We start from the raw sequence: 20,524 nt of genomic DNA on the forward strand, positions 1-20,524 counted from the left end.
ATGATGACTGCATATGCATAAAAACAATCATGGAAAAGAAAGGGAAAAAAAACTATTTTTGTTTTTAGATGATGTGCACATCTGTTCTGACTTGTAGCAATTGTCTTCTTAGAAAGAACATTCCCTCCCATGTAACAGAAAAGAGCTGCATTTTCTTAGATAGTGCTTCCGATATGCATTGTTTATAGGTACTGTACTACTTATACCAAATTAACCTTTAAATCTGCTGCCTAATCAATGCCTGGGCACCTTTTTAGTTTATTAAAAAGTTAATCAATTACACATTGCAAGCCTTAGAAAAACAAAAACTCCCAGGAGTTCAAGGTGGTATATTGTTCTTCCCTTCTCCGTGTTATTCTCCCAGCAATCCAGGCTAGATCACCCAATGAACTTCGTGGCTGAGCAACTAGTACCCATTGATAGGTTTGCCCTCAATGAAAGCATCGATTTTGCATACTCCAATCCATCCCCCACTTTTCTTCTATTTTCTGCCTCTCTGGAAAGATCAGGAGTTTGGTCTGATCTTCTTGTGCTCTCTTTATAATTCCACACAAGTGGGAACTGCAACAGAATGTTGCAGAATGGGATGCATTCTGTTCCAGCCAGCCAGCTATGGCTGTCTCTGGGATACTCCATTCCCTGCCCTGCCCTGCTTTTCCATTTCATTCCTTCCTGCAACAGACACACAGCAATCTCCTGATCACTGGTCATGCTCAGTCCGCAATGATCTGCTTTTATTTCTGCCCCTCTTGTTTGTGGTTCTTTTCTCCTAAGGTTTTTGTATTTCTGCAAAACATGAGTTTACTCTGAACCTGCTAATATCCACCTCTTCTTTCTCAGTAGCCCTCTTTTGGCAAGCCAGCCAACTCAGCACCTGAGTTCACTATCCATATACATGATAGATAATTGATTAGCTGATCAGAATCCAAGTAGCTGTCTAGCCATTCAGGAGAATTTTTTCCTTGAATCACTACCAAATTGCAGTCATCTCTAATTTTTGATGGGGGAATTGATAGTAGCCCAGTCATGTTCCACTCACAACACAGTCGTACATCGCTCAGTTCCTAAAAAATAAAAAGGAAAGAAAAGAGGGGAGAAGCTTGCAGTTGTGTGGCATATTAATATTACCAAAAGAAAAATGTACTTGTACCTTTTATAATTTATATAGAATAGGAGAATATTCATTCAACATAAGGCATAGTTGTGATAAGGGAATTGGAATGACCCAAGGCATCTGTTGTACCAGACCCAGTTATGGAATGTGTGTAGCATTTCTCACAAATATATATATACAGTCATACCTTGGATTACAGATGCTTCGGAATGCACAATTTCGGGTTGTGCACTGTACCAAACCTGGAAGTACCGCCCCAACCTGGCCACAGTGATCCATGCGGCGGTCACCTCCAGGCTTGACTACTGTAATTCGCTCTACACAGGGCTGCCCTTGAAGCTGTCCCAGAAACTCCAGCGGGTGCAGAATGCTGCAGTGAGGCTCCTCACGGGGTCTCTGCCATGGGAGCATATTCACCCAGTGCTTTTCCAGCTGCACTGGTTCCCGGTGGAGTACAGGGTCAGATTTAAGGTGCTGGTTTTGACCTTTAAAGCCCTTCATGGCTCAGGACCCTCATACCTACGAGACCGCCTCTCTCGGTATGCCCCACAGAGGACCTTAAGGTCCATATATAGCAACACCCTAGAGGTCTCAGACCCTAAGGAAGTTAGATTAGCTTCAACCAGAGCCAGGGCCTTTTCAACACTGGTGGGACGCTCTGTCTCATGAGACTAGGGCCTTGCAGGATCTGATTTCTTTCCACAGGGCCTGTAAGACAGAGTTGTTCTGCCTGGCCTTTGGCTTAGAATCAGTTTGATTCCCTCCCCCCCCCTCTTTCTTTTTCCTTTCTCCTCCTGTGAAGAGGCTGCATCCTAATGTTTTAATGTTGTATCTTAATCTTTTAAATTGAATTTTAATCAACTTGTTTTTATTATTGGTTGTTAGCTGCCCTGAGCCCGGTCTTGGCTGGGGAGGGTGGGGTATAAATAAAAAATTATTTATTTATTATTCCAGGTTTTGGTGCTTGCGCATGTGCAGAAGCGCTGAATCGTGACCCGGGCGTGCGCAGATGCGCGGGTTGTGGGTTGCAAATGCTGCAGGTTGCGAACGTGCCTCCCGCACAGATCACGTCCGCAACCCGAGCGTCCACTGTATATAAGAATGGGCCGCTGGATCATTCCAGTGGCCCATCTTAGACCAGCATTCTGCTCTCACCAGGTACCTCTGGCAGAGGTTTTCAAGCTTTTTGATTCAATGGCTCCCTTAGAATCATAGAATCATAGAGTTGGAATAGACCACAAGGGCCATCGAGTCCAACCCCCTGCCAAGCAGGAAACACCATCAGAGCACTCCTGACATATGGTTGTCAAGCCTCTGCTTAAAGACCTCCAAAGAAGGAGACTCCACCACACTCCTTGGCAGCAAATTCCACTGTCGAACAGTGTCGAACAGCTGTTACTGTCAAGTACATTCTTGACAGTACATTCCTTGACCAACTACATTCTTTCTTTGACACCCCTGTGGGGCTCAGGAGCAAAGTAACGTCACCCCTTGCCTGCAGAGCTGGCAGCCTCTCACCCTTTTTCGAACACGCTCCCTTGTGGAGTGTTCCCTCAGCCTCCTCTCCTCTCCTTGGGAGTCGTCTGGGCAGCCGCTGCTGCCACCCTGGCCTCTGAGCCACCGCCACCCGTCCCAAAGAGAGGTGCCTCCTCACACTGCCCCACAAGGGCCTGGGAAGAGGATGCCCCCAGCCTTAGTGGCCCAAGGGAGACTGGCCAACGGTGAATGTGAGGCCAGCACTTTACCTTGGGAGGTGGTGGCAGCCAGAAGGCTCCCCTTCAGACCTGCTCCGAGGCACACAGCAAGCACAAGAAAGGCCAGGGCCTGCCTGGCATCTATAACCCACTTGTTTGTTTACCCTGAGTCCACCTCAGCTCCTGGCAACCAGCACCCCTGGCCAGCCCCAGAGGCACCATTCGTCTGGGGAGCTTGCAGTCAGGGCTACTGCAGCAAACAGCTGTGCAAGCCTTTGGGAGGCAGAGACGAGAGAGGGCTTCAGAGGAGGGAGGGAAGGAAAGGGGGACAGAGGCCAATGTTGCTTGCGGCACCCCCAACCATCATTCAAGGCACCCCAGGGTGCCACGGCACACTGGTTGAAAACCACTGGCCTACCGGAAGCCCACAAACAGGACCTGAGAGAAACAGCCCTCTCCCTACTTGTGTTTCCCAGCAAAGGGGAATTAGAGGCAGCTGACAGCTGAGGTAGCAAACAACACTCGCTGCAGTCAACTAAAGAAGAAGAGTTTGGGTTTGATATCCCGCTTTATCACTACCCGAAGGAGTCTCAAAGCGGCTAACATTCTCCTTTCCCTTCCTCCCCCACAACAAACACTCTGTGAGGTGAGTGGGGCTGAGAGAAGGGTGACTGGCCCAAGGTCACCCAGCAGCTGCATGTGGAGGAGCGGAGACGCGAACCCGGTTTCCCAGATTACGAGACTACCGCTCTTAACCACTACACCACACTGGCTCTCAACCACTGCAATCAACCATGCCCTGCCCCCCAACTGCTGAGGAAAAATAATTAATGAATAGAAAGAGAACCTGCCCAAGTGACGCTGACACAAAACCCCCACACATACACTAAGTAAAAGAATGTAATCTTACCACCCCCTCTCTTCTCCCCCATGTTATATTTATATGCTTTAGTTTAACCAGGCACTGTGAGAAGAAGTTCTTTATCGGTCCTAGATCTTACATCCTTTCACTTTACTGGATGTCCAGAGATCTTGTATTATGGGAAGAGGGAGAAAATTGGGGGACACATTTTTGCCTTGCTCCAATGAAGGGGGACGGGGAAGGAAGCCAATTCTCTGAAGCCTGACACAGCAAGATTATCCAATGGACCTTCCACATGCCAAGCACAGGCTCTGCCACTGAGCTTATGACACTTCCCTTAAGATGCCAGAACAAGGGTGGAAAGTGTCGTGAAGTCAGCTAATTGTGTGGCAACTCTACCCAGTAAGGCCAAAGAAAGATGGCGGCTGCAAGACAACTCCCATCCCCTCTGCCAATGGCAGGTTGGAAGGCCAGCGCTGTTACTTGGCCCCCACTCCCGTCCGTACTGGGTAAAATCCCAAAGAGCATAGCAAAGGCTGTGAGTGCAACTTATGAGCTTATCGTGGGTCCCATCTCCCTTGTACATTATACAGCAGGCAAACGGAACACCAGCACTAACAATGGCAAAGGAATGACAAACTGTCTGAAAGAATCACCGGCTGCAATTTGCAATGGCGGCGTTTGTCACTGTAGCTTTGCAGTTTGTCCTTCACACTTTAGGACACGGGGCTACGTGCCTCCTGTGCGTTGCGTGAGGAGCTAAAGGGAAGATTGCGGAGCGATGGCAGCGAAGAGGACTTGTGGCTGTCAACCAAAGGACTGGGACTTGCCTTCCGACCAAACTGCAGTGGTACCTCAGGTTAAGTACTTAATTGGTTCCGGAGGTCCGTTCTTAACCTGAAACTGTTCTTAACCTGAAGCACCACTTCTGCAGAAGATTCTAATTTCAGTCCCCAGCATCTTCAAATATGCTCTGCAGAAGGAGCTGCAATCTCTGGAAAGACTTTAGCACTGATCAAAGCATTTTTAGGAGCGACGGGGGCAGGCACCGAGTCTGAGGCTCTGGAAGGGCGAACGCTTAAGCCTATTACCACCTGATAGAATATCAGCTTTTTCCCCAAGGCTTATTTGTTTCCCTGTGTCTCTGCAAAGTGACAGGAGAAGGTGATGCCTGCCATTAAAGGGAGACATTAGTTACGATGCTGCCCATAAATACAGCTCCTGCTACAGCAGAAGGGCAGCTAGCAATGTTCCACTTAGCAGGGCATGGTGCTGCATAATCGAGGTGTAACTCCCTCCTTTTTGTCCCACTAGATATGCTTCCAGCCTAGGTGAGGGTCTCATAGAAGGTCCTCAAGGAGATCTTAGGCATGAAATTTGCTTGCAGCAGCCATCGTAGCAAAGGCATAGCTAAAAACCCTTTCTAGCTGCCCTTGAAGCTGACCCAGAAACTCCAGTGGGTGCAGAATGCTGCAGCGAGGCTTCTTATGGGGTCCTCGCCGCGGGATCACATTCATCCAGTGCTTTACCAACTGCACTGGCTCCCAGTGGAGTACAGGGTCAGGTTTAAGGTGCTGGTTTCGACCTTTAAACCCCTATGCGGCCTAGGACCCATGTACCTACGGGGTCGCCTCTCCTGGTATGCCCCACAGAGGACCTTAAGGTCCACAGATGACAACATTTTGGAGGTCCCAAGTCGCAAGGTGGTTAGATTGGTCTCAACTAGGGCCGGGGCCTTTTCAGTACTGGCCCCGACTTGGTGGAATGCTCTGTCACAAGAGACTAGGGGGACTTGACATCTTTCCACAGGGCCTGTTCCGCCTGGCCTTTGGTTTGGACTCAGTCTGATCCTTATGTTTCCCACCTCTTACGGTTTTGATCTATGGGCTATTATTAAAATGTGGCTGCTTTTTAAATTGTATTTTAACCTGTATTTTAAATTGGTCCCCCCCATTATGTTTTTATTGTAATTTTACTGGTGTTAGCCACCCTGAGCATGGCTCTGGCCCAGGAGGGCGAGGTATAAATAAAATTTTATTATTATTATGAAACAAGTTCCATTGCATACTGTAATTTTCCATTACATGCAGCAAGTTCTGTTATGTCCAACTTCCCTGTGCCCTAAGATCAGCAGATGTTGCCCTCCGGGTGCACCCTTCTCACTGTGAAACAAAGTGGTACCTTGGTAGTCGAACGCCTTAGCTGTTGAACAAATCAGCTACTGAACATTGCAAACCCGGAAGTGAGTGTTCCAGTTTGCGAATGTTTTTTTGGAAGCCGAACATCTGATGCGGTTTTCAATCAGCTGCAGGAAGCTCCTGCAGCCAATCGGAAGCTGTGCCTTGGTTGTCAAACCATTTCAGGAGTCAAACCGACTCCCGGAAGGGATTAAACCAAGGTACGACTGTATGTGGTATAGGGTCCCAGGAAAGGGCCTTTTCAGTGGTGGCCCCTTACATGTGGCTCTCCCTCCCTACTGAGATGTGTCTGGCCCCATCTCTCTACAGTTTTAGGTGGTTAGCTAAGAAACTTGTTTTTCAGCAGCAGGAAAACTGATCACTTATGCAGCTGCTATTGGTTACCTTTATTTAGTGATATGTTATCTGCTTCTTTAAAAAAGATTGTATTATTTCATGGCTTTCATAGATTTTAATCTGTCAGCTGCAAACATCCTTGTGGCTTGTGCAAAGGGTGGCATACAAATAATCTAAATAAAACTAATTGCTTTAGATTGTATGTTTCTAAATAGTAGGGAGAAGGGTTCTGGCTATATGGAAACCGAACAGCCTGCCCATATTTTTCACTTTCTAGCAGGGTGCCACATACGATTTTCTCCTCACAGGCTATTTTTCTCCATGTGGAGAGTTTTCCCCTGACAAGGGGAAGTCTTCCAAAAATTAATCTCCTATCTGCAGCCTACGGTGGCAGAATCCATAGACAAACTTTAGCGTTTGAATCTGCTGACCGTGTAATCTGTTGGCACCAAGATGCTTAGACCAGGGGAGAAAGAAAGCTTTCAGTAATATATGGAAATGTGCAATTATGAAGACAATAAAATCTTAAAACTTTCCGACATTTTTTTTTCCTTATGAGGAGGAATGAGTCATTTGTCTTGGCATTTTAACTTTAATATTGTGCAAAATGAACTGAATCCTTCGGAATTCTAATAACTGTTTTAATGCTGTTTCATTTCTAGGATGGATACCCTTTATTTCTCTGCAAAACAGTTTCCTCACTTCTTCGTGGATGTTGAAGGAAGGTGCTAATTAAGGTACTGGAATGATTAACTTGCTTTTCTAAAAATGCCACCGTCCCGTGACTTTGTGCTTTTTGAAAGTGTCTCTGCGCTCGGCTTCTCAGAACCCAGGAGACTGCCTTGATTTCTTTGCTGAGTGTGTTGTCCGTGCTGAGTCTTGTGGTGGTTTCTTGCAAACATTGTGAGAGGTGGTTGTCTTCTATCATAAACCTCCTTTGCAATGATGCAGAGCGAGTGAGATCAGAGGGTGGGGAGCATCTTCCTGGTGGCGGTGGGGCAAGGTCAAGGATGCTTCAGGTTGGTGCTAATATCGCTCCAGGTGACACCTGCAACAGGGGTGGACTTGGGTCTTCCAAATTTCAGTGGCGCCCTGTGAGAGCCCAAAATTGGGGCACTTTTCGCCTTCCATTCTGCGCATGCGCTACATCAGAGGTAGGCAACCTAAGGTCCAGGGGGCGGATGTGGCCCAATCGCCTTCTAAATCTGGCCCGCGGACGGTCCGAGAATGAGTGTGTTTTTACATGAATAGAATGTGTCCTTTTATTCAAAATGCATCTCTGGGTTATTTGTGGGGCTTGCCTGGTGTTTTTACATGAGTAGAATGTGTCCTTTTATTTAGAATGCACCTCTGGGTTGTTTGTGGGGCCTGCCTGGTGTTTTTACATGAGCAGAATGTGTGCTTTTATTTAAAATGCATCTCCGGGTTATTTGCGGGGCATAGGAATTCGTCCATTTCCCCCCAAAAAATATAGTCCGGCCCACCACATGGTCTGAGGGATGGTGGACTGGCCCATGACTGAAAAAGGTTGCTGAGCCCTGTGCTACATTATTGTTGTGGTGTAGTGGTTAAGAGCAGAGGACTCGTAATCTGGTGAACCGGGTTCGATTCCCTGCTTCGCCACATGCAGCTGCTGGGTGACCTTGGGCTAGTCACACTTCTTTGAAGTCTCTCAGCCCCACTCACCTCACAGAGAGTTTGTTGTGGGGGAGGAAGGGAAAGGAGAATGTTAGCCGCTTTGAGACTCCTTTGGGTAGTGATAAAGCGGGATATCAAATCCCAACTCTCTTCTTCTTGTGGTGCCCTGCTGCACAATCCTTGGCTCAGCCCCAGTGTGAGGGAGCCAGTATGGCTGCCTTAATTTCCCCTCTCAATGCAGTTCCCCGGAAGGGTCATTTTGGGCTGAGAAATGGTACCCCTCCTCTGACTTAGGGGGAACGACTGGAGCTGACCTTTCTTACCATTCCTGAACTTTGCAAAGCGTTTCTCCGCTAATCTGTCCCATTCTCTTTAACTGCTTAGCTTGATCGATGGCCTTTTTGTTCATTTGACAGCCTATTTTACTATTTGCAGTTGTTATTTTAAGCTTTGGTTGGCAGCGGTTTGGGTTGTGCTTTTTGTGCCTATACCAAACACGTGGGCGATGCGTATTGTTAAAAAATGAAATAAATAAAGCATGCAGCTCCATCACTGGGTGTGCGCTAACAGTGTGCACCAGGAGAGAAACATCTGGAAAACCAGTGGGGTGTTCGTTTCCCCCTCATCCCCCCAAACATCTCACTGAGGATACCTAGCTAATGTTGAATGGAAACATTTTATTTTGGATCATTTTCTCTCATTGCTTTTTTTAAAAATATATATATATATATATATTATTTGCAAATATAAAAAAAAGGAAGAAAGATGGGGAGAATAAAAACAGCACCAGCTGGTATTGACAATAAAACCCTAATATAGATGCATAGGTTAATGTAAGCAGTCTCTGGTTGTGGAATGCCGCCCCTAGGGACGGTCGCCTAGCTCCATCATTACGAACTTTTAGGAGGAATTTGATAACTTTCCTGTTTACTTAGGCACTTGGCTGAAGGATCCTGTTCCTAGCAAACCTGAGATCATTGGATGGGGAAATGTTTTTAACCATAACTGCTTCTGGATGCTTTTAACAGCAATTCTTTTCCGGCTATTATTGTTATTTTAGAATATTTACTTGCACTGTTTCTGCTTTTAAATTGTGCATCTGTTTGTCCCCCTTGTGCAGGATACAAATTCAACAAATGCTAAATAAAATGAATGTCCAAATAGATATTGAAATGAGATTGATGCATATACAGTATATATAAGCCATGCATTCAAACGTTAGAAAGGGTTGTGAGATGGTTCAGACTAAGGCATAGTAGATGGGGGATGTTTATCCTTCCAGTCTTGCAATTTCCATCTCTTAGCTGAGAGGTGTTCCCCCCATTTCTGGCTCAAAACATTGTCCATTCTGCTCCTCAGGGGAATGAAAGGGGGAGGGCTACTGATAAATTCTGACACAGACCCCTACAGTCTCCAGGATTCTGTAGGCTTGGCTAATGCACTTCAAGCCTGTTTTAAGTCTTGGATACAGATATGCCTGCAGTGTGACAGCAGTTGTGGCTTTTCTGGCTATGGGTTAGACATGTGGATTTCTAGGACTTGGAGAGATTCAATTTTCACTTTGGCAGCAAGAGGTACAGTTGATTGTTGCTTTTCCTGCTGTTACTTGCTTACAGGATTTTCTTTTTGTCTTCTCACCTCCCAGGCACCATTCAGAACCTCCTTGCATTATTTTTAACAGTTCGAGTATTTATTTAGTCCTTGGTATTGAAAGCTACAAAGTACAACCCATTAAAGATTGCCTTTTCTCATTGGATGCCAGCCAGCATTGGACTTTGCATTCATCTATCTATCTATCTATCTATCTATCTATCTATCTATCTATCTGTGACGCGGGTGGCACTGTGGTCTAAACCACAGAGCCTAGGGCAGCCTTTCTCAAGCTTTGGGTCCCACAGATGTTGTTGAACTACAACTCCCATCACCCCTAGCTAGTAAGGCCAGAGCTCAGCGATGATGGGAGTTGTGGTCCAACAACATCTGAGGACCCACAGGTTGAGAACAGCTGGCTTGTTTAAAGGGATTTATATACCACTTACCGTAATCATCAAAAACCTCTAAACATCAATGTTGCCTATAAACCAAGCTATTAAAAGCAAGTTAAGTCTAATTTTCTCCCCAAAATAAAACCAACCATCCATACACATACACACACACACACACACACACACACATTATAAAATAAGATTACATATTAAAATACCTGTCAGATTTATCTGGGTGGGCTTCCTCAAAGAAACAATTTTTAGCAGGCACCAAAAACTATGCAGAAAAAGGCAGGGAGTTCCAAAGTGCAGGTTTCATTCTACTTACTGTTTTCCACGGTGACCTATGGTGAAACAATAAAGATTGAGTAACTGACTGTCTGAGTGAGTGAGTGAGTGAGTGAATATACATGCTGGGCTTCAGAGACCCGGCTTCCTCCCCCACCCCTTTGGCAGTAGATAAGCAAAACAAAGCGAAAGTTGTCTCTTACCAGTTAGAAATTTTATGATCATAGCGAGAGAACAAAGAATCCAATTCTAGGAATGAAGGTGCTCCCAGTTCAGGATTCCACCCATTTCCCACCTAGTCAACCACATCACTTCCATCACTTCTGCATCTTGCAACCTGATCTCACAACCATTGGGCTTTCTGTGCAGTCACCTTATCTGCTCTCCTTGACCTTGGGCTGAGTGGATGGATGCTTTCCAGCGAAAGGGAGTCTGTCAATTCTATCTCGCCCAGGTCTTCTCCTCCAAGCTGTTCCCCACCCAGTTCTTCCCAACTTCAGTCTTCTGAAGTGTGTCCCTCTGCGAACCACTGTTCCAAATCTATACTGTCCCACTGCTCCTGGGAAGATTCAGGATCCTGAGCAAGAGCAGGGAGAGGCGCCCACCATTCCTCATTGGTGCAGCCCTCCTCAGCACGTTCCCTGACAATTGCCTACTGCCACTCTCTGGGCTGGATGTCTGTAAGTAGGCAGGCAGGTTGGGGTCTGCCACCAGACCGAGATTAGTGAGGCCCCATTTACCTGAATAGACTAGCCTTCACTCAGAAGTGCCAACTTGTAAAGGAGACTGGGTCGGCCAAAGTCACATGCATGATGTCAGCACGCGATGCATAACATTGCATCGTGATGTCAGGACATCAGGAGGAGTCAGGGGTGGAGCAGAACATGTGGGCAATGTGGCTTCAATGGCCAGCAGCTCCTTCTCTCTGACACTTGGACTCTTCCTCCTGCTGCCACCACCACTAGCTGGGGGCTGCTTCCCCCCCTCCATCCCCTCTGTGGCAGGAAAAGGAGCCAACCACTGAAACTGCATCTCACTTGGCTCCTCTCTTGGCCTCCTCCGCCCCCGATTTTATTGAACATGTGGGGGGAATCTGGACCCCAAAAACATTATTGGGGGGACCAAATGAGCTGGGCCTCTAGGAGTTGGCACCCATGCCTTCACTGGCTCCATGTAGGTTTTCTGTGGGCATCTGCTTAGCACCTGTGGGAAGGAATATCCAGTTTCAGGGCACTTCTTCTGCTTTATTCTAAGCTCCTTGTTATGTACCACACATATTGAATTATTCTTGTGCAACTAAGATAATGATAGAGATGTGTTCCCATGAATGTTTTCTTCCATTTCCTAGATCCACCTTTGGAAGCTCTGTGGATAATGGCATAATTGTGAATGTGTGTGTTGGAAGCACATGTAGCGAGCACCTTTGCAGCTTTGCATCTTCCAAGAGGGGAAATATCAGGGCTCATCTACTGAACTTTTAATTCCTGTAGAATCATGCAAAGCATAAATCGTCCAGAGGGGGTGGGGGTGGGATAAAGCTATGAGATTCAGCTTTTGAAGCAGAATCCATATGTGATTTTTATTGTTATGTGATTGTAAACTTTATATCTGATTGCATTAACCAATGCAAATGAGATAGGGCCTTTCAACCTGCTGTAACACTCCAGTTCGTTGTTAGGTTGAGGCACATGCAATGTGCTTTTAATATATGCAGTAGTACTTGTCCCACTTGCAGTTCCCTGCAACTGGCATTGGAATATTGTTGTTGTTTTGATAACAATTTATTGATTTTCCAAAAATAACAACAACAAAACAGAAAAAATATCATAAACATATTAAACCATATTTTTTTCTTTTATTTGGTTGTCTTTGTTAGGATATTTCCGTTCCACCTTAAAAGGGAACAGGCTGTGGGTCACAGAGTCTGCGTATTTCCTGTTCACAGGATGTTTATGTTTCTATTGCTTTCGTTTTCTCTCTGTGTCTGGAGACACTGACGCAGGCAGTCATGTCTTTCTTTGTTCTGATCAACGCTGAATAAAACTTGTAAATAATGCAATAATGCTCTCCTGAGTGCAACTTTTGGCTGTGCATTATCTGCTGATAAAGAGTGTGCATCGGCTCTAGAATGTTCTGGAGCTCATGTCGCTAATTGCTGATACTGCGTGTCTACGGGAGGTCGATGGATCGTCCGGCAGCCGGCTTGGGGGCCATGATGGACTTTATCTCCCTGGCAGTATCCCAACAGTCTTCCCTCCACTCCCCCTCTTGGTTCCCTTATAGTATACTTGTTTATGCATGTCCATAAAACCTTATACACTTAACAATCCAATTTTAAAACCTTCTTCATCTTATTACAAGTGACTTTTAGAAGTTATACTAATGTAAAAGTCTATAGACAAAGCTTAAAAAATAGGCATTGAGCAATTGTCCTTTTTGTAATAGTATGTCCTGCATAGTTCAGTAATTTATTTTGCAAATGTTCTTCTTTTCCTCTTCTTTATCTTCTTTGGCCGAGGCTTCTTCCTTCCATAAGGGCTGGCTGATCTTGGCCTGGCATTGGAATATTGTGGCTAGTAGCCATTGATAGCCCTTTCTGTCATGAATTTCCCTTTTGTAAAGCCATCCAACACATCTCATGACCATCTGTTAGAGTTTCTTTAGTGGTGATTCCTGAATTGCAGGGGTTTGCACTAGTTAACCCTTGGGGTTCCAATTCTACAATTCAAATGATTATATCCCAAGGGTAGGGTGCTCCCAAAGAGAATATGGTCCTCAATCTGAACAAGGTCACACACACACAAACACACACACACACACTACCCCGAGATCTTGTGACCGCCTTGAGATCTTGCAGTAAATAAACGAATAAATAATATTTATTTATTTCATTTCAACAATGAGTGTACCATTTAATCACTCTCGTCTCTACATGGTGAACTCAATAGAATAAGACCAAAAATGAGTTAAAATATTAAAACCAGAATTCAATTGAAAAGCCTGCTGGAATTGAAGTGGCAGAAGTTCTCCAAGGAGGGGTCCTGTCTGATCTAAACTGAAAATGAGTTCCATAAAAATCGGGCCCAAAATACTGACTACACATCTCCTAGTGGATATGAGTCACTCATCCAAGCCAGTTGAAGACCACTCACAGTGACTCTCCTGAAGGCTTTAGCAATTAGCATAAGAACATAAGAAGAACTTGCTGGACCATCTAGTTCAGCAGCCTGTCCTCACAGCGGCCAAACCGATGCCTGTGGGAAACCAGTAAGCAAAACCTAGGCAGAAGAGCATTCTCCCTTCCCATGGTTTCCAGCAACTGGTTTTCTTTTCTTTTTTAATATATATTTATTAGCATTTTCTATAATGAAACAAAAACAAAAATAAACAACCACAAAAAAGGAAAAAAAATATAACAAACATACAAAAATATAAAACTTAAAAACAATTAAAAACACATAAAGTTTCAATTGCTTATTTCTTTTAACTTGTTTCTCAGACCTCCTCACACCTTCCCTTCTTGTATTCCAATTCAAATTATTAGCTCAGCAAATCCTTATTACTTATTTCTCAACTTTAACTTAATAATTTAATTTAACATATTATTATTTTACTTTTTCTCTTTCATCCATTTCCTCAATTTATTTTTGCTAACCTTATTTTCATTTAATTTAGTTCATTTTAAAAAAACCAATATTACCTTATCCAAACTTAAACATCAATACTTATACATCAATACTCATTCTTAAAACATTTTTTCTAAAGTCGATCCAAATTCCCTTCCACGAATTTCCCAATTTTCATACAAATAACAAAGCAAAATAAAAACAAAACAAATTATAATTATGTACCCTTTGGCTTCCCAAACTCCACCCCTCCAGCAACTGGTTTTCAGACACATTACTGCCTCTGACTGTAGAGGCTGAACATAACCAGCATGGCTAGTAGGAAATGATAGCCTTCACCTCCATTAATTTGCCAAATCCTCTTTTAAAGCCACCCAGTCATAGAATGGTAATAGTTCATAGAATTGTAGAGTTGGAAGGGATGCCAAGGGTCATCTGGTCCAACCACCTGCAATGCAGGAATCTCAACTAAACCCTCCATGACAGATGGCCATCCAACCTCTGCTTAAAAACCTCCAATGAAGTCTACAACCTCCCAAGGGAGGCAATTCTACTATCAAACAGCTCTTACTGTCAGAAAGTTATTCCTGATGTTTAGTCAGAATCCTCTTACTTGTAACTCAAAGCCATTGGTTCAAGTCCTACCCTCCAGAGGAGGAGAAAACAAGCTTGCTCCATCTTCCAGGTGAGAGCCTTTGAGATATTTGAAGATGATGATGATGATTGTTATGGTTGTTGTTGTTTTATTTACCTCACCCATCTGTCTGGGTTTCCCCAGCCACTCTGTGCAGATTACAGCACAGTAAAATATCAAACATTAAAAACTTCCTCATATAGAGCTGCCTTCAGATACTTCTAAAATTTATGTATTTCTTTATCTCCTTGACATCTTAAGGGAGGGCATTCCACAGGGAGGGTGCCACTACCGAGAAAGCCTTCTGCCTGGTTCCCTGTAACTCTGCTTCTCGCAGTGAGGGAACCAGCAGAAGACCCTTGGAGCTGGACCTCAGTGTCTGGGCTGAATGATGAGGGCGGAGACGCTCCTTCAGGTATAGATGGCTGTCTCCTCTCAGTCTCCTCTTTTCCAGACTCAGCATACCCAGCTCCTTCAACCGCTCCTCATAAGGCTTGGTTTCCAAGTCAGCGGCCATCACAGCCTGCTCTGTGTGAGTTTCATAGTTGACTATGCACTGTGTGAAGAACTGGTTTCTTTTATCTGTCCTGAATTGTAATGTTTCCAAGGGGTTGCTCGAGAGCAAGCAGGCAAATACCTCCCTGCTCGGCTGTGAAACCTTGCTTTTGCTGCAAAAATAAACTTTGTCAGTCCGGAGCACCACTCTCCCATGGCTGACTCATTCACTGGCAGAATCCGTGAGTGGGCGGTACTTAAACTTTCCCCAGCAAAACAACTTCTTGATGCCCAGTCTGTGCCTCCCCTCTCTGCGCGGAAGCTTACTGTGCAAGGAGGGCATGGGTAACAGAGGACCCCTCTCCTCCCAGCTTTGCCCAGGCAAGATGTCCTGGCACCGCCTCGCCTCCTCCGAGCCCTGCAGCTCCTCTCCACTGGAGGTGTTGTTACTTTCCTACGTTGAAGAGGTGCTGCTTCCCACGATCCTTGGAGGCTCTCTATAATCCATTTGGCTTTTCCCCTCTCCCTCCTGAACCGATGGCAGTTCCCTGACAAGAATCTTCCGGCATAGCACATTCCTTTGTATTTATGTCACAATTTCATCCAAATGTCTGAAGAGCACTGCTGGATCAAGCAAGCACCCCTGTTGTCCAGCATCCTGTTCTTACAGTGGTTAACCAGAAGCCCACAAGCATGACCTGAGTGACACAGGATCTCTTCCCACTTGTGATTCCTAACAATGGACATAACGAGTGATCCATCTATTAGCGTCTCCAGTATGGTCAGCATGTGAGGATAGCCAAAAGCCATTTGGCCACCTCAGCTGTATCGCTACCCTGATAGCTCACATCCCTCTGCCCTGAAACGCCCTGAACTCAAGGAATGGATAGTTCTATTATATACTCTGCCCTTTGCCACAGTTATTCCCCGTTGCTTTTCTCCTCCATGACAAAGGCATATTTCAGGACGAAGACTCCATTCTTCACTAATGGCCGCACATCCAAATCACTGTCAGAACTGCTGAATGTGGAAGATTGGGGGAAGTGGTGGATAAGTCCCAATTACACTTGCAATGCACTTGAGGTTCCATGACCTTCCGTGGCCTCATTCTCATTATTAATGATAAGTCACAGATTGCTTGTCTTCTTGACCTCATTCATAGCTGCTGTCCTCCTAGCGCCCTTCAAAAGTTTTAACCAGACCATTAAAAAAAAAAAAAAAACTTTCCTAGGAGGCAGAAAAGTCTTTACCCCCTCCTGTTCCTAACCTACTAAACTAACAGAACGCTACACAAAGAAATTTCCCCCCTCTTCTTATTACATCCAATATGTCATTCTACCTCTGAAGTAGGAAGAAGGGCGAGAGGCCACTTCTGGTCTGCCATCTTGGCTGGCATGCCAGTTTAAGGGAGTTGGTCAAGTTATGTAAAGTGTGCCCTGACCACATCCTTCCCTCTGTGAAATAACACTCCTCGCAAATGCTCCCATGGGGGGAGTGTGGTGTCACTTCAGTTTCCTCAAGTCAGGAGTATTTCCACTCCATTCCTCCAAGAGAGTCAGTTTCCTCCAGAAGGGCATGAGAGAGCCCTTTCTGCTTCTGCGCTGCTGCGAGAATCAGCTGGGAAGCGGGAGCCTGTCGTGTATTCCACGCGGCGTTTTCAGCAAAACACTAAGAGTTCCAGGTTTTTCAGTGCAGTCCTTTTTAATGTGAGCTATATACAGGCATTTACAAAAGAAACAGTCCATACAGAGTACTTACAAACGAATACTCTCCACCACAGCACCACCACACTACAGCACAACCACCACACCCCCTGTTAAACAGGCTTTCCTTTTTAAAACAGGTGATAGCCAATTACACTAATCACACTCCTGCTGAGTCACTCTGACCCAGCAGAGTATTGCATCATCCTGTTGAAGCCTGCAGACTTATCCAGTATCCTGCGAATCCCAACAGAGCCATGCTGAGGCCACAGAGTTCAGTCGCACTGTTCCCGGCTTTTCTGGTGTGAGTTAGGCTCCTAGAGAAGCTACACTCCCAGGAAACTCCCTTTGCCTCTGTGGCGATCACATAGGGTCCCCGGATGTTTAACAGTTTATTGATCCCTGTGCCACCACTGTGCTCGCTTCCCTGCTGCCACCAACCAGTCACACTCTGGTAAAACACTGAGTCCAGACAGTTGTTAAAAGTGAACAACAACAACAAGAAGAAGTTTATTTTACAAACATTAGCAAGTTTATGGTTTCTCAGATTATATTCCTGTCAGTATCTTAACTTTAGTTTCTTTGCCAGCCTATACCTTCCTAATACCTTCTGACTGATTATCTCAACTGTTTGACTGACTCCTCTTAACCAGTTCTCTCACTCTCTCACACCAGACTAGCCCAAGCCACAGACTTATCTCCTCTCTCTCTTCTAACTCCAGACTGTCTTCTCAACAACTCTAACTCCCTAAAAAAACCTCTGTGCTTAAACCTTATACACAGTTAAATCTGCCCCCTGGGTTCCCATCGGTTAGTCATTTTACAATTAGTTAACCCTTTCCCTATGAACCTAGAATGATGTCACACACATAGGAGGGCAAACACCACAGCCTCTCTCACAAGTACTCAACTGTTAAGGCAGAAAGGAATAAAAGCTTCCAAAACACTTACGTGTCCTGGCACTTGGCTCAAAATGGTGCACAGAGCCTTTCTCTGCCGCCGTGCTTCTCTGCTCTTCAGCTGTTTGAGTTGAGGCAGGAAGCTCAGCCCGAGGACTTCCTGTCCACTGAAGATGTGCTGGAGATGCGCTCTGGCACACTCTGGCTGGAAAAAGAAACCTGGTCATTACAGTGGTACCTTGGTTCTCAAACTTAATCCATTTCGGAAGTCCGTTCCAAAACCAAAGCGTTCCAAAACCAAGGCAAGCTTTCCCACAGGAACCAATGCAAAATGGATTAATCTGTTCCAGACTTTTAAAAACAACCCATTGATCCATAAAATGAAAGCAATAATCAATGTACTGTACTATAAAATAAATAAGACAGTATTGTAGATGATAAAAAATAAAATTAAATATTTTCGTACATTGTTACATGAGCACTGTTCCACAGCATTTGATATTTTCATTTACATACATTCATTCGATTTTCAGAGACTTTTGAGACTAAAGATTTCATGTACATGCTCATCATGTTCCCTAGATGTTGCTGATGCAACCAGCCTATGCAGAATGTAGGCACCCTATATATAGAAATGAGTGAAACAGTGATATTTTAGGGAGCAGGCTAGCAGGCGGGGCCCATGACTTACATCATAGGAGCCTACACAGCACAAAACACTCTTGCTGTATGTAGGTTTAATTTATTTGTTTTTTATCTTATATTTTGGAAATGTACATCCAGGTTTTTCCCCTTTAAACTTTTTTTGGGGGCCCCCAAGAGAGTGGGGCCCTAAGCTATAGCTTGTTTAGCTTATACGTAAATCTGGCCCTGATTCGGCATAAGGCAGCTCCTGATATCTCCCTCCTGGGAAAGGAATGACAGATGCCAGGAGGACTTCAGCGTTGATAAGAAGCATCTTCAAAAGCGGTGGGGGCAGGCACTGAGTCTGATGCTTTAGCAGGGCGGGTGCTAAGGCTATTACCACCTGATAGAATATCAGCTTTTTCAAGGCTTATTTGTTTCTCCGTGTCACTGTAAAGTGACACGGGAAGGTGATGCCTGCCATTAAAGGGAGACATTGGTTTTGATGCTGCCCATAAATACAGCTCCTTCTGCTGTAATGCTTGCCTGTCTCTTCAAAGGTCATCTGCGATTCAGCTCTTTGATTCCTGGATTTCTTTACGCTTTGAAGCAGTGTCTTGATTGCCATGAGCAGAAAGAAAGAAAGAAAGAAAGAAAGAAAGAAAGAAAGAAAGAGAAATATAGAGAGAGGTAATTTTGAAATAGATAAGGTATAAGCTTAGTTTTGAGTTAAGTCCCCAACAGGAGTCCCAGAACAAGGACGTCAAATATAACAACAACAACAACAACAACAACAACAACAACAACAACAACAACAACAACAATTTATTTTTACCCCGCCCATCTGGCTGAGTTTCCCCACTGGGTGGGTCCCAATTGAATATTAAAAACACGATACAGCATTAAACACAATAAAACATCAAACATTAAAAACTTCCCTAAACATGGCTGCCTTCACATGTCTTTTAAAAGTAGGATAGTTGCTTATTTCCTTGACATCTGATGGGAGGGCGTTCCACAGGGCAGGTGCCACCACCGAGAAGGCCCTCTGCCTAGTTCCCTGCAACCTCCCTTCTCGCAGCGAGGGAACCGCCAGAAGGCCCTCAGAGCTGAACCTCAGTGTCTGGGCTGAATGATGGGGTTGGAGACGCTCCTTCAGGTCTACTGAGCCAAGGCCATTTAGGGCTTTCAAGGTCAGCACCAACACCTTGAATTGTGCTCAGAAACATACTGGGAGCCAATGCAGAACTCTCAGGATCATATTTCACTCTATGATCAGTTCAGAGAGGATTTTGCCTATCCTTTTTTGGAGTCCTTTGTAGGAGCAAGTGAAGCTGCCTTAGAATCATAGAATTGTAGAGTTGAAAGGGACCTTGAGGATCATCTCATCCAGCCCCCTGCAATGGAGGAATACACAGCTGCCCCTTACAGGAATCGAACCTGCAACCTTGGCGTTATCAGCACCATGCTCTAACCAACTGAGCAATCCAGGCCAGTCAGGTCAGTCCCCTGCCCTAATTTGAACACAGCTTGGAACACAGTCCAATCAGGGGACACAGGACCATAGGAAGCCGCCATATACAGAGCCAGACCAGTGGTCTATCTGGTTCAATATTATCTGCATTGGTGGGCAGGTTCCAAGCAGGAGTAATTCCCAGCCCTGTCTGGAGATGCCAAGCACTGAACCTGCCACCTTCTGCATGCAAAGCAGATGTTCTGCCCACCGAGCCACAGCCCCTCTGGCTTCGCAATCCCCTCGCCTCCCTTTTCTCCCCCCATCAATCTGCAGAGCAGCCGAGAATGAAACCCGAGCAATATGCAAAAGGCAAACAATCCGTTGATCAAGATTGGAAATGAAATGTTACACCACGCGCAAGATTGATTGCACGGGCTTTTTTTATTTTTTAAAGGTGGCGGTGTATATTATGAGCACGTCCATCATCTCGCTAACTAACCATGAAACCCAAACAGAAATGTTAGCTGTTGCACTTATTCCCCTTTATCAATAAACATCACATGGGACAATTTCAGTGTGTTGAGAGAAAGCACATTTTTAGTATGTCAATCGAGATTGCTCCTGAGGCCTGAATTTAATGAACATAAGAGGAACTGATTTGGGAAACTTGCTCTTAAGGCTCCAAGCGGGGAGGGGGAAATTGCCCTTCATGGCAAATAATTATTTTCTTTTTAACCAAGAGATCTAAACGGGGTCCTGATTGCCTCCAAAGGGACCTGCTCCATCTCTCATGTGTCCTATCACATGGGGAAATCTAGGGATAAATGGGTCAGTGCATTGCATGAGGCTGACTCTTAGACTAGTGAGTTATGCTGAGGGTGGCCCCCAGAAAAAATAGGACAAGAAAAATATAGGATTGCTTGCTTACTTACTTACTTTGCCAAACCTTTATTAGGCATTACAAATGTAGGC

At 45.1% G+C, this 20,524-nt stretch overlaps 1 protein-coding gene and 1 long non-coding RNA gene across 10 annotated transcripts in view; one reads left to right on the forward strand and one right to left on the reverse strand.

The window, feature by feature from the left end:
* TENM4 (teneurin transmembrane protein 4) overlaps positions 1-20,524 on the forward strand; it is a 1,513,375-nt gene that overhangs the window by 469,246 nt on the left and 1,023,605 nt on the right. For all 9 annotated transcript variants that reach the window (XM_081197251.1, XM_081197258.1, XM_081197259.1 and 6 more), the window contains exon 3: positions 6,867-6,941. The gene's annotated coding sequence lies outside the window, so the exon portion shown is untranslated. The remainder of the gene's footprint in view (positions 1-6,866; positions 6,942-20,524) is intronic.
* LOC308588846 lies at positions 393-10,912 on the reverse strand. The gene is made up of 3 exons (XR_014008924.1): positions 10,856-10,912; positions 10,046-10,171; positions 393-1,064 (listed from the first exon to the last, which is right to left on the reverse strand). It is a non-coding gene; the product is annotated as an uncharacterized lncRNA (long non-coding RNA).

The sequence above is a fragment of the Podarcis bocagei genome (genome assembly GCF_964188305.1).
Source record: "Podarcis bocagei genome assembly, chromosome: 6".
Taxonomy (NCBI): Eukaryota; Metazoa; Chordata; class Lepidosauria; order Squamata; family Lacertidae; genus Podarcis; species Podarcis bocagei.